The 23,288-nt window shown below is 32.0% G+C and overlaps 1 non-coding gene across 1 annotated transcript; it reads right to left on the bottom strand.

Moving 5' to 3' along the window:
* Window positions 1-7,243: 7,243 nt before the first annotated feature.
* Window positions 7,244-7,357, bottom strand: LOC126021395 (U5 spliceosomal RNA). Its single transcript, XR_007499913.1, has one exon. It is a non-coding gene; the product is annotated as a U5 spliceosomal RNA (small nuclear RNA).
* Window positions 7,358-23,288: the final 15,931 nt, after the last annotated feature.

The following is a 23,288-nucleotide window of genomic DNA, read 5'->3' as shown; positions in this document are numbered from 1 at the left end:
TACATATGTTGCACTGTTGATTTCTATTTCAGATCTGTAATATGGTCTTGGCCTATGAAAATCTCTCGATTAAAATAATTTATGAGAAGAATTAATGAGATTTTATATTGTAAATTCTTTTGCCTTGAAAATAATAGATATCTCTAAAATGTTTCCTTCATTTTAAATCATGACATGTATATATAAAATGTATGAACATCATTATGAATTTTTTTATTTTTAATATATTATATTATATATTTATATATTATAGCTTAATCTCTACTTTACTTTTTAGGCTAATCAACAATTAAAATGGTACACATTATTTTCTGAAGTTTTTATTATTAATGATTTACAAAATAATTTAGTGGTTCTGTTTTTGTCATTCATCGTTTATATTTGGTGATATAAATCAAGTATTTTCTAAATATTTCTATCCCCAAAGTATAATAAATGCAATTTTGATTTCTCTATGATGAATATTTAATATTTTATCAATATTTAAAACTTTTAATTATTTTTTATGAATTAAATCTGTTTTATTCATTATTGGGATCCTCTTATTTGATCACTTTTATAGATTTTTCAGGTTTTTTGGTAGAAATGTTTTATATTTATATTATTTTCTTAACCTGAGTTAAATTTCATATCATTCTTGTCTGAATGCCAAAACTATAATAAAAAACATTTTAATAGTCTTGTAAAACAGAGAATATAAAACAAGAACATTTATTTTAGTTGAAGACATGCTAATTTTTTTATTGAGAAATGCATTAAACATTGATATATCCAACCTCTGATTGAACCTTTAGACTTGTCACATGTAAGAAATGTTGAAGATTTATTACACAGTATAAAATTAGGTGTATACAGTAAACTTGATAGTAAATGACCTTTGCAGAGAGGACACAGCCATAGAGAACAGTTGGATAATTGAAGGGAACTTAAAAAGCATATTTAAAGACATTTAAGGGAAGAATTGTTGAAACAAAGATATAAAAATAAAAAAATAAAGCCTCTAATAAAATATATACACAGAAATTATACTTTCAAAATTTAAAAGATGTTTTCAGCATGATTTATCAAGTTTTTATGCAATAACGAATTAATACACAGAACCAGTGTTTAACTGCAAACATATAAATATCCTATTTGGTCCACCAAGGAACTATAAAATTAAAGTCTAAGAAAGAAAGATATAATTCTCTTAAAAGTCCTATGTTAATAGCATAACACAGACTCGTACAAAGAAAATCATGAGACAAAAGGAGGTAACCCTGTGATTTGATTGGGAGTTGACTTTATTGTGAATCAAATTTATTTAACTTATTTTAAAATAAATTTATTTTATTTACATGCTACTTTCTACTATTTATTCATTTCTTTATTTTCTCCCTTCTCCTATCTTTTGTCTTGTTCCCCTTCCCTCTCTTTCCTTTATTCTTCCACTCCCATAAAAATTGTTTACCAACATCACATTTATTTGGGGGATCATTATAATGACATATATTGTAGCTCAAATTGACTAGCACTATGCCGTAATAAATCTTAACAGAATTTGTGTAATTCCAACTGGGGCATACAATAATCTTAAAGCTTCAACCTTTTTAATTAAAAAATTAGAACTAAAAAAAAGGTAATTTCACAAAAAATTATAAAAATATACCAAAGTTATGGTACTTATTCCCTACCAATTAAATATGTCTATTGATTTTTGAAATGTAAAATTAAAATTGATAGATATCAGAATGTAATATTAAGAAAATCTATCTTGATATTGGATACATTTTTCTCAAGGTAACAGGAGAGTCACATTTTACAATTAATTTTCTGTAATACAAACGAATGGATTTATAAAATGCTTTTATAGTTTTATTGAAAATTCTAAAGTATTTTTACTTGATTTTGTATAATTTTATTTTACATTATATGGATATATGGGGATTTCCTTTGTAACATGATAAAATATTCAGAAAAACCTATCAAATTGATTTGCCATTTTGAAAACATCGGAGGAATGTTTGCTTTTTAAGAGATAAAGTTGCTGCAAACAACTTCTTTTATAATGGTTTGGATTTTAACTCATAAACAGGTTATGATACTCATAATACTTTAAGTACTATTAACTTATCAAATATTATATTATTTCTTAGGAAACTAATAAATTATTTTTCACACAAATAAGATAAACACAATACTTCACCTCTAATAAATACCAAATATTTTTAATAATTTATTTTATTTTTTACTTTATTTGAAGAAAATGCATCACATAGTTGATGAAAATTCATTTGTTTCAAGATAAATGAAAGCTAAGTTATTGAAAACATAGAAAGAAAAAGGAAGAGAAAAATGTCTAAAAGAAAATAAAGAAAAAGAAAGTACAGTAGCAAGCACATTTGTGAAACATTATATTTTCAATGAAGTCATAAATACAATGTTAGAAGTTTAAGCTCTTGTTCACTTCCTATTTTGCTAAGTTAGTATAATCTTATACTGATGATAGCATCAAATAAATATTTTCCAGAAATTAAAAACTATTACTATTACTGATTACTATTACTATTACTGATATTGATACTATTACTATTACTGATAATGTGTACTATTACTGATAATAGAGCTTCCAGGTCTCCTGGAAGAATGAAGATATGGCAATCATGCCCGCACTCACTCCAGAAAGCCTTTGAGATATCAGCCCAAATAAAGACAGCATACCAAAAATTTGGTCAGACTGGTGTCCCCTAAGGGAAATGTGACAGGACCATTGGGAAACTGTGATTCTGGATGATGGAGGCAGCAGGCATGGTTTTGGCAAGGTGGGCACTGGGACTGCATTCTCCTATTGAGATGGCCAGCTTTGGGCCAGGGCCAATGTGTCCACATGATTTTTCAGAGCTTGGCAGTGCTCAGGCAGTGTTTTTCTAGTTCTGGGGAATGAGCCTGATTTAGCTGTGTACAAGGAAAAATGTCTCAATGTCTGTATTGTTCCTCTGGTCGTAAAACAATTATTTTCTTTAATAGTGAACTTTTAAATAAAGCTTATACCATTATTATATCTCTTAATATTGATTATATGTTTAATTTCTATACTATCTACAATATTATAATAAGGCCAAGTTTCCATCATACCAGTAAAATTAGTAAAATTTACCAGCAAAATTTTCTCAGTATAAGTTATTGGTAAACTTTCAAAAATGCTTATTTTGAGTCATAATAGGGAATAAAGAAAATAACATTATTGTTGTTAACTGATCTTTTTGCAAACTAGGCTAAATAACAGTAATGATTTTATGAAACATATTTATTAAATTCTTAGTTGATTAGATAAAGGCCATATATTAAAAATGCAACAATTTACTTTATGCATGCCTAAGAAACTTGGAATCGATATTTTAATCTTGTCAATAAGCTGTCATATTTCATACGATGTGTGGATATTTAAATATATCTTCATAATATGGGTAGTAAGTATTTTTCATAATATTCATTATCTTGTTGTGATTTAAGGATCACTTATGCTAGACCATACAATAGGGGCACTCAAACTATGGTCTGTAGGCTGCCACATTTGACCCATTGAAGGCATTGATTTAGCCTGCAGGGTGTTTTTGTTGCCACTGCCTGTCCTGCTTAGCCTCCCTCTTGTCTCAGGCTACAGTGCATGTATGTGGAATGTGCATTGCATTCCCAAACTCTCCTCCTTCTCTCTGTCTCTATTCCTCCACTCACTCTCGGGCTGGTGTCGATGGCCACTATTTTCTCTTTTCTTTTAAACTATAGTCTGTCCCTCCAATGGTTTGAGGGACAGTGAACTGTCCTCTGTTAAAAAGTTTGAAGACTCCTGCTATACACTGTGAATGGTGTCAAAAATATTTCTATAAAAGTTTTTTTTTAAAAAATCATTATTAGTGTTTTTCAGAAAAGGAAGTGTTTTGTGCTAACTTTATCATTAAATATGACTTTTATAATTTTATTACTCAAAGATTTAATTTCAAAGCAGAAATAATTTAAAAAATCAGAGCATATGGATTTTAGATATGTATTTGACTGTTAGATTATTAACATTTTTTAACTTGGTTGTTAAAAAGGCTACCTAGAAAATAAACACAAAACCCTACTAGAGCTCGGTAGTTCAGTCTTTTATTTCTTTTCTTCTCTTTTTTTTTTTTGTTTTTTTTTGTTTCTTTTGTTTTTGGATCAGACCCAGCAGCGCTCAGGGGTTCCTCCTGGCTCTACACTCAGAAATCGCTGCTGCCAGGCTCGGGGGACCATATGGGATGCCGGGATTCGAACCACTGCCCTTCTGCATGCAAGGCAAATACCTTACCTCCATGCTATCTCTCCGGCCCCCAGTCTCTATTTCTATTTTTTTTTTTTTTTGGTTTTTCGGGGCCACACCCGCTTGATGCTCAGGGGTTACTCCTGGCTAATGCTCAGAAATCGCCCCTGGCTTGGGTGGAAGCATATGGAACGCTGGGGGATTGAACCGTGGTCCTTCCTTGGCTAGTGCTTGCAAGGCAGACACCTTACCTCTAGTGCCACCTTGCCAGCCCCCCTAGTCTGTATTTCTAAGGTGAATTTCAAGAGCACCAAATCTTTAATATTTGTTTTCACTAGAACTCCATTTGATTAGTGGCATTGGGTATATTTTTCTGTAAAATGTCCTAAAGGGTGAGCATTATTCCCGAGCCAGACAGTTCTGGGAGGACTATCACTCCCTACTTGCTGATATAATAACACACTCCATTTTATCAGTGAAGAGCCTTAAAACACTTATTGACTTAGATAGCTGGTTAAATGGGGATTTATCCAGGTTCCCTGGAAACTATTGGCAAATGTTAATGATTAAATTTGCAAAACTAAAGCATAACTATAAAAACAACTATTTTAAAACTCTATACCCAATAATAAGATATTTTCTAATCTGGGGCCAGAGCAGTGGCACAGCAGTAGGACATTTGCCATGCACGCAGCCAGTATAGGATGGACTGCGGTTCAATCCCCCACAGCATCCCCTATGGTCCCCCAAGCCTATAACAATTTCTGAGAGCAAAGCCAGGAGTAACCCATGAGCATCACTGGGCGTGGCCCAAAAAAAAACAACAAAATTTTTTTTCTAATCCATGTATAAAGTAATAACTACATATATCTTTACATACATATTAGTGCCTATTCCTGGTAATAATTTTAAAATAAGCATATACTTGCAATGAATTTTTAAATTTTTGTTTTATTCCACTTAGCTTCATTTTCTTCATACCAAAAATTAATTAAAATTAGAAGTGGAAAAATTAAGTTCTTTATAAATTCTTATTATGTTACATGGTACCAAATTGGGTCTGAATGCAGTTGCATGTAGACTGTCTTGCATTTTGCAATAATAGCAATTAACCAACAGGCCATGTAGTGAGTATTCTTGATATAAAATTTAGCTATGGCTTAAAATTTTCATCAGAAGTTACTCTTGGCTATGTGGTCAGAAATTGCTTCTGGCTTGGGGGACCATATGGAACACTGGGGGATCGCACCATGGTCTGTCCTAGGCCAGTACAAGCAAGGCAGACGCCTTACTGCTTGCTTACGCCACAGCACCGGCCCCCAGAATATATGTTTTATACAAAATATCCCATTGACATATTTTGTCTCTAGTAACTGTTATTTTAGTTGTTCCAATATACTGAATTGTGAAACACAGAAAATTTAAGAACTTTATATATGCTTTTTAGTAATTGAAACACTAGTAATTTCACATGGGAAGGAGCTTGTGTTGCCATAAAAATTACAGTGAATGGGGCTGGAGTGATAGCACAGGTGTAAGGCGTTTGCCTTGCATGCTACCGTCCCTGGACTGGCCAGGATTCAATCCCCAGCATCTGGTATGGTCCCCCGAGCCTGGCAGGGGTGATTTGTGAGCTCAGAGCAAGAAGTAACCCCCAAACACCACCAGGCGTGGCCCCGAAAACCAAACTAACAAAAAAAAAAAAAAGAAAAGTGAAAAAGAAAGAAAAAAAATTCAGCGAAATGAGCCAGTTTACCTTGCAGTCAATTCATTCAGCTTCAATTCCAAATTCCTATCAGATCCATTAAGCCTACTAGGATTTATCCATGAATACAGAACCAGAAGTAAGCCCTGGACACAGTAGACTGGATTACCATAAATAAAAGCACAAATTTCAGTAGTCTACAATATCCAATTGCCAATAAAGTAAAAAAGGACAAAGAGGCTCTTACAAATAGTAGTGGATAATATTAGTATTCTTGAAATTTGTGCCTTGAAGAAACTATAACTTTTCATGCTCTAGATGAGAAGAACTCTCATTATAAATAAAAAAATGTGATAATCATAATTTTTCAAAACAAAATAAATGTAAAATTTGAAATAAAACTTCATAGTGATTATCATTTGTGAAGCTGTAATTGGATGTTTTTGTAGGGTAGTCTTCTGTACATAATGGAGGAATTGTATTGACAGAAATGATCAAAGACAAAAAATAATAAAATTAAAGAGCTAAAAGGTCATCAATATCAATGGACAGGACCTAGCATCTGACAAGTTCTAAACAGAAAATATTTCAGGACATTAGAAATAGTAAAGGTGTTAAGCTGCTTGCCTTGCATGTGGCAACTCTGGTTAGATTCCAACACTCCCAATGCTGCTCTAAGAACTGCTGGGAATGATTATTTAGAATGATTACAGAGTATGGAGTAAGCTCTGAGCACTGCTGAATGTGGCTTCAAAATCAAATTAAATGATTATAAAGCATTACACTTTTGGGGAGATGGGCCACATTCGGCAGTCCCAGCTTTTGATTCAAGGATAATTCCTGGCAGTTCTCTGCGAGCATATGTGGTGTTGAGAATCAGCCATATTCAAGACATTACTACCACTCTGGTTCATGAAAAGCATTAAAGTTTTTAAGAAGAAGCTTAAAAACTTAGACTGCCATTGTGTCCCTTTGTTATTTTTGCTTTGTTTTGTTGTTTTGGGGGCCAAGTCCTATTGGCTCAGGATTTTGATATTACTCAGTTGTCGTTATGTGGCACCAGTGGACATCAGGTGCATGGAAGGCAAAGCCTTTCTTACCTCCTGTACTCTATTCTTCACCCTCAGTTAGTTCTTTCTTTTCTTTTCTTTTCTTTACTTTTCTTTTTTCTTTTCTTTTCTTTTCTTTTCTTTACTTTTTTCTTTTCTTTTCTTTTCTTTTCTTTTCTTTTCTTTTCTTTTCTTTTCTTCTTTTCTTTTATTTTCTTTTCTTTAACCCTGCAAATGCAAGGCCTCAAAGAATTAACAAGAACTCAGAATTGTTTCTCTCCACAGAAATCTTTAGTAAAAGGTAAAAGATTTATATGATCTGAGGAGAAACCAGAGTATCTGTTAGTTCTTTTAAGGAATAGTTATTGATGAAAAATTGAAAGTGAACATTTTAGGATTACACTCCCATTAAATAAACTTATGTTTAAGATTTCCATTTCCAATATTAAACAAAATATGCCTGTCAAAGAGGCAGGCTGTGTGTATGTGGGGGGGTACATTAGTAGAAGAAAATTGAGGCTGATGATGGGATATGTGTGGAAAATTATATACCTGAAATTCAACTATGTATAACTTTGTAAGTCACATTATCTAAATTAAAATTAATTAAATATTTTTATAGTTTCCCATTTAATAAATCTATGTATTATTAATCGCATTATCAGATGCTAATTTTTCCCCAATAATTCATGGACATCTGATTGCTTAAAGTAAAATTGACAATTACATCCATATTCTGACATTCTTAACAAATGGCATATCTTTTATAATGGTTCTGCCTGTACAGTTATGTCCTGTTCAATTCCTCACACGTCTACAAAAGTAAAATCACTAAAACTGGAAAAAGAAAAAGAAAAAATCTTAACCCTTGCAAATCTATCAATAAAAATACAAGAAAGAGTAGGTAAGAAAGTTAATCTCTCATCAAAGTGGATATATCTTTATCTTAACGAATTTTAAGTCATTTATATTTTTAGCAGCTTCCTACTTTTACTGTTATTTGTAGACATATTACGTGGACCAGAATCATCAAGTCTCCCAAGAGATAGTGTTGTCTGTGGATTTGGCCAGAGCCTGATTTTCTAAATATATGGTTTGGCCTTTTGACAAAGATAAATTGTTTGTTTGTTCATTTATTTTTATTGCCTTAGACCCTCAGGATTTTTCTTACAGAGTTGGCAATCTGTTTGTTTTTTAGGTCTCTGACCTTTTTATCCTCTGTGTCATCACTCCTGGTTATTGTGAATTCCTCTTACATTTTGGCATGCATATCTTTTCTCAATTGTATGTTGGCTGTTACCAAATCCTATGATGGCAGGTCTCAAACTTACTGTTCTGGCAAAATTTACAAAGGACTATGTAGATGCATTTTCTGAAAAATTTGTAAGTTTTTCCAGAGCATATTGTTTTCCTGCTGTACTGAAATTTTTCCTATGGGAGTTTCTTATTTCAGAGATTTGTGTCAGAGTACAAATGTCCCAGTCATCTAAAAATATGCTTAACCCCAAAAAGGGGCACTTGTATTTCACGGGTTATTCATAGTCAAAATCAATACGGATCATAAAATACAACTTTCATTAAAACTCATTTAAATAAAAGCTAGGGTTCTGTTCATCGTTTTTTATTTTAATCAAATAGTGTTCTTTATTTTTTTGATTTTAATTATTTTATTCCTGTAAGTGAAGTGCTGTAGTTCCCCTTTGAATAAAATGCCTCATTAAAGTTTTTCTAGTTGGCCATGCAACAATTCTATAAGAGACTGACATTTATAGTAACATTGATATTTTACTCAGCATTTTAAAAACAAGAACAAAAACATTTATGGAATTGGAGAGTTAATAAAATAATAGGGTGTTTGCCTTGCATGTGGCCGACCCAGGTTTTGATCCCTGATCCCACATAGTCCTTTGCGTAACACCAATAGTATTTTCTGAGTATAGAACCAGGAGTAAGACCTGAATAAGAGTCAGGAGTAAGTTCAGCTAGGTGTGGCCAGAAAAAAAAAAACAATAACAGGATTGACAATGCTCATTATTATGAAAATTATTAATACTGTTATTTTACTTTTATTTTTAATGTGGGGGCCACACCAGGTGGTGTTCAAAGCTTACAAATGGCTTTGAGATCAGGGATCACTCCTGGCAGTGATTTATAGTTTGTTGTGCTGAGGCTCAAAATTGGCTTACTAACACTATGCAAAGCAAGTGGCTTAACTTTTGTGTTATGTCATTGGTTATGTCATTGTATTATTATTAAGTATAATAATACAGTATCTAGGTAAGTATATAAATTAGAGTATGAACCATCAAACAAATGTTAATTTTATTATTCATTTTATATTCAGTCCAGTGGGTTATATTAAATATATTTGACGTAACAACAAAATGAGTCATAATTAAATTAAATTGCCTTTGTATTTTGCAAGTATAATGCTTATAGTTAATAATTTATTTGAGTATTGTCATTAAATCCACAAAAAGTTTAATATTATTATATTTCTAAAATACTTTCTCTTTTTAAAAAAGCTTTTTATTGCAGCTGAAAAAGAATTTGTAAATCTTCTAAGTTGATACTCAAGATTTTATTGATTTGACATAAAATTTGTTTTTCTGGCAATAATAAAAGTTTTGGAAGGGGTTTTATAAGTTAAATAAAATAACACTTGTAGTACAAAAATAAAAATATCCCGTTTTTCTAAAATATTTGACACCTGTTCCCATCTCCTTTTTTAGTAAATGACATCCCCAATTAGAAAGTGCATATGAATACTCTCATGCATCTCACTAAATCTTCAGGTCTTCTAAGTTTTCACTCATCTTCCCTTCGATACATTGAATGATGTAGAAAGATACTTTACTTCTCAAGATAAACTCTAAATGTTCACCTGGAATTCTTTGCTTTTCAATACCCAATCTTCCAATGTGTCTACTCTTGTTACCACATGTACCATATCTTTTTGTTGTTTTCGATAGCTTATTCTTACATTCTAACCTTACTTACCATATATCACTATTTGTACTAATATCCACTTTTACTCCTCCCTAAACTTTTTTCTTTTTTTGTTGTTGTTTTTATATTATTTTTTAAATTTATTTAAAGGAAATGTATCACATAGTTGACATAACTGATCATAATACAAATGTTTCAGGGTGACAGAAAGCAAAGTTATTAATAAATAGAGAACAGAGAATTACAAAAATGGAAAAAAAGGAGAGAATTCATTAGCATTATATTTGAGAAAATTATTGTATTACCAATAAAGTCGTTAATACAATATCTGAAAGTTTAGTATGCTCCCTCCCCTTTTTTTTCTTTAGAGGTGGGAGATACACTTAAAAAATGTGTGTGTGGCAGTTGTCATTTGTGTAGAGACAACAAAATATGAAAGAAATTGGAAAGAAAGACCTTTGGCCTAAAAAACAGGAGATCTTACCCACAAACTATTTTAAGACCAATTCAAGGCTCAGGCTTACTAGGTTGTCCAACCCCCTAGTCATTCTTGGTGGTCTGCTCTTCAGCATCACAGTTGTTGCTGTCAGGTTTCTATAGTTTTAGATCCTGGTTTCTGTATAGATCCTGTGTTGAAGACAGGGTCGTGTGTAGTGTCTTCTGGTTCCATCTCACCATGTCAATATTGAGCCAGCTTTATAGACTCAATCTTTTCTCAAAAGAGATGTAAACCAAGCCATGTAAAATTATGGATACATTTGCCATACCGTTGAAAGCTAGCAATCTCAGGAGGAGAGATGGTTAAGTAGCCACACTTCCAATGCCATATCAGCTGCACCCACCAGCCACTATTGCTGTTTTGACAATGGTCCAGCTTTGCCATTCACCTATGACTCTCTGTAGAGACTTACACTGACTAAAACTCTAGGTATGCCCTTATTTGAACTGATATCACAAGACATTTTTTTTTGGGTAACTGTGGGCACTCTTCCCCAACTTTCTCTTAATTCTGGAAGGTCTGACAGCTGAGAATATGTTCCACAAAAACCACAGTATTAGCCATGGTACTTAGAATTCATGGACGATTTCAAAACTTTTAATACTGTCATGTCCATAGGAACACACAGATTTAGATGTCAATATGTTTTTGAAGCCACCTATGTTCAGAAAGAAAAGAAATAACAAAAAGATTTGCTAGCAACAAGAACTTAGTAAACTTTTTGACAATGACTTAATGACCTCCCTGCAAGATGTAATATTTTTCACAAATATTCTTGTTTTTATATTTTCTGTTCTTTTTTCTTTTTTTAATTCCTTCCCTCCCTCTCTCAATTCTAGCTTTTCTTTTTTTTCTCTTCCTTCTTTTTCTTTTTTGTTTTTTTCTTTTTTGTTTTTTTTCTTTTTTCTTTTTTCTCCTTTTTCTTTCTTTCTTTCTTTCTTTCTTTCATTCTTTCTTTCTTTCTTTCTTTTTCTTTCTTCATTCCTTTCTTTCTTTCTTTCTTTCTTTCTTTTCCTTTCTTTCTTCTTTTTCTTTTTCTTCTTTTTCTTTCTTTCTTTCTTTCTTTCTTTCTTTCTTTCTTTCTTTCTTTCTTTCTTTCTTTCTTTCTTTCTTTTTCTTTCTTCTTCCTTCCTTCCTTCCTTCCTTCCTTTTCTTCCTTCTTTCCTTTCCTTCCTTCATTTCTTCCTTCCTTCTTTCTTTCCTTCCTTCTTTCATTTCTTTCCTTCCTTCCTTCCTTCCTTCTTTCTTTCTTTCTTTCTTTCTTTCTTTCTTTCTTTCTTTCTTTCTGTCTCTTTCTTTCTGTCTTTCTTTCTCTTTCTCCTTTCTTTCTTCTTTCTTTCTCCTTTCTTTCTTTTTTTCTTTCTTTCTTCTTTTTTTTCTTTCTTTTTCTTTTCTTTCTTCTTTCTTTCTTTCTTTCTTTTTCTTTCTTTCTTTCTTTCTTTCTTTCTTTCTTTCTTTCTTTCTTCTCTCCTTTCCTCCTTCCTTTCCTCCTTCTTTCCTTTTCTCCTTCCTTTCCTCTTTCCTTTCTTCTCTTCTTCCTTCCTTCCTTCCTCCTTCCTTCCTTCCTTCCCCTTCCTCTTCCTTCCTTTTCCTTCCTTCTTTCTTTCTTTCTTTCTTTCTTTCCTTTTCTTTCCCTTCCTTTCCTCCTTTCTTTCTCTTTTTCTTCCTTCCTTCCTTCCTTCCTTCCTTCCTTCCTTCCTTCCTTCTTCCTTCCTTCCTCCTTCCTTTCCTCCTTCCTTTCTTTCTTTCTCTGTCTTTCTTTCTTTCTTTCTTTCTTTCTTTCTTTCTTTCTTTCTTTCTTTCTTTCTTTCTTTCTTCCTTTCTTGCTTTCTTTCTTTTTTCCTTCTTTTCTTCTTCTTTTTTTTACTTTTCTTTTCTTCTTTTCCTTCTTTTTTAAAAGTAAGTTTTCTCCCATTTGCATGGAAACAAATGTATTACAGTTAACTATGGAACACTTGATCTTTAAATAATATAATTTATGTATTAAAAGAATTAAGCTACTATTAAATAAAATACATCTTTTGAGCTAAGAAAAATCTACTAAAAAAGTAGTGATGACTAATACTAATTAATAACTTCTGTTGTTGTTGTTGTTGTTGTTGTTGTTGTTGTTGTGAGACCATGTCCTGTAGTGCTCCAGGCTTAATTCTACTTCTGTGTGGAGGGATACTCTTAGTGTTTTGGGTGAACAAAGCAGTGCTGCAGTCAAACCTGGGTCTCAATTAAGGTGGTCACAAACAAGGCATTGCCTTACTTCCTGTCCTAACTCTGGTCCATTTAAAAATAATTGAATGACACACATTTCTGAATAGAAGTGTGCTCTTTATATTTCACAATATGTAAATCCTTATGTATAGACTTTATGACAAACTTTATAACAAAACTTATTTTGTTTTTCTCTATTTTGATGCAGACATAAACACAGTTGTTTATGTTGTGTGAAAATTGAGGTAGTAATAACTTTATAAATTAAAATCTTAATTTGTGCATTTGTGAAAATTGATGTAATAATAACTTTAAAAATTAAAATCTTAATTTGTGCATAGAGAGCAATAATAATTATTTGAAATCTAGGAAACAAGTCTTTCAGAAGTCAAGTTTCCTGAGGTAATTTCCAAATTTTAGTACATTTTTTTTTCGTATAGCACATTCAACAAAAGATGTCATTCTAACGTCAAGATAATTTGAAACTTTCAGTATATCAAACTGTAACAACTCTGAATATCCTGCTATTTTGTGGTAGTTCTTGATATGATAATTGGTACTATAACATCATATACTAGTGCTCTTGCACCTTTCCCTTACCTTTTTCTTTTCACCTGTATAGAACCTGATTTTCAATTTGCAAAGAGTCAATATTTTAATTCATCCCTCTGGTTCTGCTTTTCAGAAAGTCTATGCTAAACACTACCCATTGGGGGTTAAATTTCACACAATTTTTTTTCTCCAAGGCTTTTTACAAGGCCAATTTTATAATGCTACTTTATTTTTATGTGATTCTATTGTAGTATATAGTTTATACATATTTCATACATAAGATATAGATATATGAACAATATATATAATTATGGAGAGATACATGAAAAATTATAGACAGAGAGCTTCAGAAGCTAGCATTATAGAGGGTTAAAAAACTAATACAATTATTGCCAGTATTATACATTGTTAAATTTCTTGTTAACAGGAAAATAATTGATTGTGTTTTCAAGCAACAAATTTTGTAAGGATCTATATTGCAACAAATATCTTTACCAAACAAGCCTATATGAAGATAAACAAGCCTTTGATATTGTTTACTATGAAATTCTGCCTCGAGCTCAGTACCTTGCTTGACAAAAAGAACAAACTCAATAAAAATGTGATAGATTGATCAAATAATAAGGTCTCAACACTATCAATCAGGATTTATCAATAATGGTTCCTATTACTATTTCTGATGTGATTGTTGTCCTCTATACTTCCAAGTGCATGTAGCTATTAAATAATTTTCTTTTCATATCTGAAGGAGTCGATTGGTAAATGTTTTCTCTTTAAAATTCAAAGTAACATCTTTAAAAATGCTTAACTTTTCAATAAATGTCCTTGGACATTACTTTATCTTTATTCAAAAATAATCTGGTGGTCTATGTAGATGACACTAAAAGCTCAGTGATTCATTTATCTCAAGCAACTGTTCAATTCCCCGAGTTAAATCAGTAAAATTTGTTGCTCGATTTGTTTAACTTCTGACTTTAAAGGGTCTATTGTCTTTCAAGGTAGACATGGCCACTTTTATTTTCCTCTTTCTATGCTTTTGTAAAGTATATTATTGTTTCCCTTAGCATTTTTCAACTTTGTGCTAAATGATTCTTCAGAAGAAGGTGTCACGTAAATTTAAAGTATTTTTACTGTTGCAGATGAATTGATTCTGACAGGCATCGATGTTTGAATACTAAGCAATATTCATCAGGAACAGAATTTGTTTTCACTTATTTCCCAACAAATTCAAATGTCTCTCTTCCTGCAGATGTCTAGCTTAAAATCACGGCAAGAAGAACTCCTTTGGAAATTCTAGCCCTATTTAAAAGTAATGCTTTTGAAGTTTTTCCTCTAGGGACTATGAGGGGTATATATTTCTTGCATAACATTTTATAGCAAAAAGTTCTGTAGATTTACCTAGCATATAAGCTCTGAATAAATATGTTGTGCAAATAAAATATATACTCCAATGCTTTCTCAGAAACAAGCCTTTTCCTGTTGAATTAGAACAGAGGTTTTGTGTTTTATTTGGAGCAATATAAAAGACTTTGAAGATTTTTAACTGTAATTTATTATATTAAAAGATTAAATTAAATATACTTGTGGAGTTAAATCATTTCTGAGTTTGCAGTAATGTGAGTTAGCATTTTGTTGTTGCGAAGCATATTTATTATGAATATTTTACCTGACTGCTGGGGTTAATCAGATCTGAAGAAGGGAATTATACAAAGATGACTTAAAGATATAAAACATATAAAAATTGTATTGCTGTCCTTGTAGCTTCATCCACTTGAAATGACAAAATGTTATTTAAAAATATTCAATTTAACATCAGTCTTTTTGATTATATATTTGTTTATTAGTCACAACTCTCTTGAGACAGATAAGTATGTTTTATTCATGTGTCCATGCCCCAAAATCGACATTTAAATAAAATGTTTAAGTGGATGAATGAATAAATGAATGGGTACATGTCCAGCATTATTTTGTAAAATAATTTATATGTGTGGTGGTTAAGAAACAAAGTTTCGTGCCAAGTTACTTAGTTTAGTGCCATGCACACAGATGGGGATTATTTATACTTGTAACAATCCTCTATTACCCAATATAGAGATAGAAAGTTTGTGAAATAATATCAAGGATAGGATGTTAAAGCACATGGAATTTCCCATCAGTTATTGCTTACATGATTCCTTCACACTGTGCAATGTGAGACTGGAGCCTAAATTCATATCTTCACTAGTTCTTATTTAAATATATCATAGTTTTTTTAGGCACCATCTATAAATAGAATGATACATGTATTCATATATCTTATTATATTATATTTTTATATTATCTTTATTTAAGTACTATGGTCATATTTATATATCTTTAAACTCATTTCTACCATGTTCTCCTCAATCTTGGAAATTCTAATAGCTTGAACTAATTTACTAATGTGTAAAGTAGTAAAGTAGTCTTTATTTTTCCTTTGAGGACCAATGGTGCGCTTCTGTCAATATTTCCATATTTTGTGAAAAATAATTCTCCATAAATTTGAAATAAGCATTTTTACTCATTTACACCTAGAAAGGGTTCTCAGGATTGGTCAAGAGTAATTTTTGATGAAGATAAAATTATATAATTGTGTAGCTAAATTGTTAAATTGATTTGTTAATTCAGTATTCTTGTACTTTTTCTCTGCCAGGATGACTCTTAAAACATGCAAGTTGTCCTGGGAATCAAACTCAGAGCCTTACCCTTGCAGTGCAGGGACTTTCAGCCATTGAGTGTCTCCCAGCCCCTTCAATTTGGTTTTATTTAGAATATTTTTATTGTTTATGCAATTATTTGGATCTAGAATTTATTTTGATTTCTTAAAATTCAGTTCAAAATCATTTCATGATGTGGGTCATGAAAGTGCAGAGATGGGGCATATGTCACGCACACAATCAAATTTGATTTGATCTCTGGAATCCGATTTGGCCAAAAGGTGAAGCGGAATGCCACAAATCCAGGGCATTGAAGAGATGCAGGTCTGGAAGCAAATGCTGATGCAGGAAATAATCCACACATGGGATTAAAGAGGATAAAACGGGTTCAGAAACTCCCACATGCAAAACTTCCATCCTTAAGAAGCAGATAGCTCAGTGGTGGAAAACCGAAAACCCAAAGCAGTTTTTCTCAGAGACCTGGGGTCTTTATTGGCAAGTGACAGAACACTCCCTGGTGAAGAGAGGTGTCTAAGGCACCAATCTAAAGGATGAGTCCATCCAAAGTACTTCCAACTCTCAGTCATAAGCATATCCTGAATTGGATGGGACCTGGTTAATTCAACAAAGAGGCATATGAAAAGAAAGCCTGTCTTCATTATTATTAGATAAATATAACCCAAAATATCAATCAGATTCCATCTTACTCTGGTGAGAATGACCTATATAAAAATATGAACATTGAATGCTGGTGTGAATGAGGAGAAGAAACATTCTTTCAGTTCGTGGGATTGTAAATGGTTTCAGCCATTATGGAAAACAGCATGGAGAGTTCTCAAAAAGTTTTTTACGTAGAATATAATACAAGCCATAGTTATTTTCCAATTAGTATCAAACACTAATAAAGATGGGTTTTTGCATCTTTATATTCAAAGCAGAATTAAACACATTGGACAAAACATGAAATTAACCAAAATGCTCATCCAAGGATGATTTGCTAAAGAAGCTTTACTATGTATATATATTCAGTAAAATGCTAATTTTACATTAAAATAAAGCAAATCATAAATTAAATTATTGGGAAATGGACTAACTTAAGGTGATAATATAAGTTGTTCATATACAGTCACTTATGAAATTATATGTTCAAACACAAATCCTACCACCAGTGTGACATCTACTTCACCAATATCTTCCACCCAAAATCATAACCTTCCTCCATGCAGGCACTAGTAAAATAAAAATTATAAAACAGTTTGGATAGCTTACTTAAATTTAAGAAATGCATTACTAAAGCAATTTAACTGGACAGAAACATACAATTAAAAGTTTTAGGTAAAATTATAGCAGTTTTCAGGATAGGATTTGTGAGAGAATTGAGCATAGGATTATATTTGATGGTGGGCAAGCTCTAAATTTAGATGTTTGTAGTGGAGACAGTTGGACAGGTATGGAAGAATAAAACTAGACCTTATATGTAAGTATTTTTTTTTTTTTTGGTTTTTGGGCCACACCCAGTAACGCTCAGGGGTTACTCCTGGCTATGTGCTCAGAAGTTGCTCCTGGCTTGGGGGACCATATGGGACACCGGGGGATCGAACCGCGGTCCGTCCAAGGCTAGCGCAGGCAAGGCAGGCACCTTACCTTTAGCGCCACCGCCCGGCCCCATATGTAAGTATTTTTATTATAACAAGTAAATCTAAATAAAATTAAAATATAAAATTATTCTACATATAAATTCTAAGAAATAGCATGTATTTTCAACTTGATTATTGCTCATTAAATAAAGTACTTTTACTATGAATTATAAAAATATTTGTTGAAAAATATACTGGTTCTATTATAAAGACTATTTGGTCTGGGTTGATACCTGAGCAGCATTCTCAGAAAGCAGGATGCATATTCCCCTATCTTCAGTAACTACAGCAACCCAACTCCACCTTTGACACCCTTCAACAAATAGGGCCTCTCTCTGTGATTTAACTTTATCAAATTTACAAGTCACCTACTTTGTTTTAGATTTATAAATCCTGGATTGTGGGGCTGCTTTATAAATTCTGGGTCATTATCTGGTAGTATCAGCCCAAACTATCACAGGAAATCTGATGGAAAACTTACAAAGTAATCTATCAACCTCACTGAGCCTAACCAGGAGCACAGACATTTCAACTAGCACCAAATCACAGCCTTGTAAATCCTTAGACACTGATTTTAGTAATATCATTGAGAAATATGACAATTAATTCAAATTGACCTCTGTTGGCCTAAGATTTGATAACTCCAGTTGCTTTGGTGTTGTAACAAGCAATATGAAGTAAATTTTCTTATGCCAGCATGAAGGGAAGTTGGATGGAGGATATTGTTGAGGTAATGGTCTCACTGGTAGTAGGACTGGTGTTTAATTTCTAATATTAATTTAATTAACATTAATTCCTAGACATTTCATTCCTAAAATTACTGTATTATGAACGAACAACTTGGTAAATTATAGTGTTAAAATCATTAAGAAAAAAATTAATTTTCAAGTGTCATATATCTTTGATATGGATCCCTTATTAGATAAGTGTTGAGTTAATAATGTTTTCCATTGTGTGAGTAATATTTGTATTCTTGTCATCAAAGTTTTTTTAAGGCTCAGAATTTTTTTTGTTTAATGTAGTTTCATTTGCTTATCTTCACATTCACTTTGTGCTCGTTTTGATCAATAAGGTATAGTGGAAATGTGGGATGCAATTTTCACACTATACTCTTAAAAGGAGTAGAGAGTTTTTCTCCTATTATGATTTATCTTTCTTGCAGGATGAAGTAAAATCATAGAAATGAGGAGGGATATTTATATGTCTATATCCTTATATATACACATACATGTGTAAACATAGCAAAGCTTCCCTTTACAAATTCTTAATCATCTGAGTTGTAATCATTACTTGCTAAAAATTTACATGGTAATCTGCTGGAACAGTAATTTGATTTTTAACCCCCAAAAAAGTATGATTAGATAAATGACATTTGAGTATAGACATGAATTTATTCATGATCTGAAGAAGAAAAAACTAAAATCAAGATTACTACAAGTCAAAATTATAGGTATTAGAAAAATTGATAAAAACTCAACTATTGGGGCCAGAGCCATGGCTCAAGGTGTGAGGTGTCTGCCTTGTGTGTGCTAGCCTAGGACAGACCAGGGTTTGATCACCCAGTGTTCAATATGGGTCCCCAAGCCAGAAGCAATTTCTGAGCGCATAGCCAAGAGTAACCCCCGAGAGTCATCAGGTGTGGCCCCAAACCAAAAACCAAAACAAAACAAAACAACTAATCTTATCAACAACTTTTTAATTCTGTATATCAAGGTGATTTATTAAAAAAATTAACCAAAAAAACCCCTATCACTTAATTGATTAATGCTATATAAGTTAAAACATAATGTACCATAACTTATGGAAGGTACAAATGACTATATACGTATGTGATATGCAAAAATTGGGCCTGTTTCAAAGCATATGTCTATCCAGTAGTATCCAGATTTTAGAATATATTTTAGGAAAGAAAGACAATTTAAAGTGACTATACCTGATCTATGCTAGCCAGTAGCTTTTAAAACTAACAGCTTTCAATTGTCGTGGTATAAGTAGATAAGAATGTGGAGCAAGAATTGGAACAGAAAAAAAAGTCATCAGTAGTCCAATACAACCTCACAAATAGTATGTTTTAAGAAATTTCCACCAGAAAGACATGTTGTGTTATTCTGGTAGATATTTGCTCTGATTCATTTTAAAAAACTAATGTGATTTATAGTATCCTTTTCTTTGAATTCTAAGAGGACTTCCTTATTGGAGTTACATAATTAACTATTATATATAAATTAGCTGTAATAAAAGTTAATAGTTGAGATATAGCTATTATTTTAGAAAAGGATACTGAGAAAAAAAGAAAAGGATACTGAGCATTAGAGATATTAATTCATTAACTCACAATTAGGTGAAGAACTAAAATTATATTAGAAATTTGCTTTATTCATTTGTATGATTTTTTTTATCAGAATTCAGACTACATTTATTTTATGATTAGCTTTTCTGCTTTCTTTGGTTGGATAGTTTCTGCTTCCTTACAATTCTACAAATGAAGAAATCTGTTGTAAAGGATGTTCAGTCAAAGAGATGATTCATCTGGCAGGCTGTTTCCTTTGCACATGGCCAATCTGGCACTTCATCTGGTCCTTGAGATCATGTCAGGACTGATCCATGAGCACAGTCAGGAATAAAATCTGAGCACCACTGATTGTGGCCACAAACAAACAAAACAGAAGAATGTTCATGTATTGTGTATTTCTGAAAATGTATTTTAAGTAAAATATTACGTAAGCAATAGTTCATGTAGCTATAATTTATATAATATACAAATAAATATAATATATAATGTCATACTGTTGGGGACCAGTGAGTAGTACAGAAGATCAAGTATTTGCCTTGCACATGGCCAACCTAAAAAACACACTAAATGATCCCCAGAGCCATGTCAATAGTAAAACCTAAGTATGGCTAGGTGTGGCTCCAAAACATATATGATATGTAACATGATATTATGTGAACTATTTATTATAATATTATATTTTATAATATATAAATATATAAAACATAAACATATGATATTCAAATAGCATAAAATAAATTAAAAATGTATAAAAAAGTGTTAATCGCTTACAATATGGGTTTGGCAGGCAAAATTCACTGTATACAAACTCATGCCCACATACAGACAGATATTAGAAACCTATTCAGAAGTTGTTGGAGGCCTGACTTTCAACAAGACTATGGTGTGGGATGAAAAAGTGCCCTGGATCTCACCCCCACAAGAATATCTCAAATGACTTAGTGGGATACCTATATTTCCTTTGTATGTTTAATACCTCTGAGTAATACCTCTTAGAATGTTTATTTCCAAATGTAAAGGTAGCCTCATCCTTCCTTTATTTTAATTGCTTCTTTAAAATTTATTTTTATTTATTTCTTTCTATATATAGAATATATATAAAGAATATATATATATATATATATATATATATATATATATATACATATTCTTTAATTTCACCTGTTTTGGTTCTGCCTGGTACTAAAACTTTGAAGAAAAAGTCTTTCTTGGGATAAAAGCTCAGGTCAAAATCAGGACATAGAGATTGTGTAGCCTATCATTCTTACCCCAAATGTACCAGCAATACAATGTGGCACCATTTTCTTTTGCATAGGCATACAAAAAGGGGAAATTTTATGTATAGAAACAAACCCTTATCTACTAGGAATAAGAAACCATACATTTTATTATACATGGGCGCCTTCCACCCTGAACATGTGTCATGTGGACCTGACTCATATTCCATGTGATCGGACAGCAAACGTCCAACTCCAAATCCCAGATCCCATAGAATCGATAAAGTTCCCTGCAATAGCACCATGAACCAAACTCCCCCCTAGGAAATTCCTAATACCCCTCTGGCACCAACTTGTGCCAGTTTTGATATGACATCCTGACAATGAGGAAACAGTGACAACTTGATCTAAGAGCAGCTTGCCCTGTCTCATCATCTAATGGTAAGATGAAATCACAAGAGACCCCATCCTTTGACCTGTGCAAAAACCAAGAACACTAATTACAGAAAACTGACTTTGACAACCATGACTGGGTAGAACTTAACCTGGGACCAATAACAAAGATACTCACCTAGGTTTTGGCCTAGGATTCATACAAAAATCAAGATCTCTAATTCCAGAGGTCTAACTTTGACAACTGTGACTGAGCAGAACTTCTACAACCATAAGGAAAGACTCTGTCCTCTGGATATTATATTATAATATGTTCTCATTAAGGTCTACTGGCAATAATACTCAGGTTGAATGTTTGCCTTGCACCCGCCACCACAATTCTATGCATGTGTCCCATATGGTCCTCGAGCCTTCAAGAAGTGTTAATAATTAATAAGAAAATAAACTATTTTAATATTAATAATTGTTATACTGGTCTTTACTTACAAAAATGTTATAGAGTAATAAAATAATCATGATTATATCTTCAAATACAGTGTTAATAAGTTGTGATTGAAGCACTAACACATAAATTCTATTTTTAAAACACAGTACAAGAAATTAATTTTATTGCTGATGCTTATGCATAATGATCTCAAATTGATAGGGCATATGTAAATTATGACTCTGCATATCATGCATTATATATTATGCATAACCACATTTACATTAATGTGTACACTATAGTTTATCACTTTTGGGAAATTACTTTAAAATTTAGTAAATATATAAATATTTTAAAATAATTATTACACAAAATACAGAAACTAAATTTTTTTGAAATTTATTAGTAACTCAAAGTTTTCCACTGACAAGTTTTCAAATTGTACAAATTGTACAAACAATGCTTTAATTATCAATTTGTATAATCTCATCAGGTACAAAAATTTTCCTCAAATTATACAATAATGCTTTGATTCAGATGTTTGTATAGGACCTAAACATGTAAATGAATATAATAGGAGACCTAATATCTTAAATAATAAATGGTCACTTCTCTTTGTAATTCTCTTTATTTTTACCTCTGGTATATTTATTTTATATTACATATAGTTTAAAAATATTGTTTGTTATTAATTTTTATTTAGTTATCCTTAATTTACAAAATCATTGATAATTGAGTTTCAGGCAGATGATATTTCAACATTAATTTCATTACTGATATCAAAACTCCCATCATTGGTTTTCCTAGCTCCATCATCTATCTCACTCCCACCTCACCTGCACCCCTGACTTTCATCTAGATAGGCATATTAGAAATGTTGGTAGTTGCAGTTTAGACCTCATTTTTTCAATGTTGACTTTGTGTTTTTGTATTTACAGTTATACTACTCTCCCATATCATCAATATAATAGAAATATCAACCCTGTTTATTCCACTACTTCCCTTTCTCAACCTCTTCCTTCCTGACTTGTTTTCTTTCCTTCCATGTATTCCTCTTCACTAAACTTTGGGGTCAAGGTTGATCTAGGAATCATGTATTACATTACATTTCCTCATCTAGTTACTCTATAAACCACAGATAAGTGAGATCATCATCCTTGTTTGGCCTTTCTTCTTCTGGCTTACTTCTCTCAATATATCTTTCAGTTTCAAACAGGTTGCAGCAACTTTTGTTGTTCCTTGCAGAATCTTTGTATTCCATTGTGAATAGGTACCACATCTTCATAATCCATTTATTTGTCTTTGGACACCTAATTTATTCCATATCTTAGCTATTGTACTAGGTACTGCCATGAATAATGGTGTCATATTGCATACACTTTTGTTATAATTCAAAGTATATTACTTCAGCAATTTGAGCAATAAT

Source organism: Suncus etruscus, chromosome 10, assembly GCF_024139225.1.
Source record: "Suncus etruscus isolate mSunEtr1 chromosome 10, mSunEtr1.pri.cur, whole genome shotgun sequence".
In the NCBI taxonomy this organism is placed as follows: Eukaryota; Metazoa; Chordata; class Mammalia; order Eulipotyphla; family Soricidae; genus Suncus; species Suncus etruscus.
The sequence above is the reverse complement of the archived record's forward strand: the minus strand, read 5'-3'. Positions and strand labels throughout refer to the sequence as shown.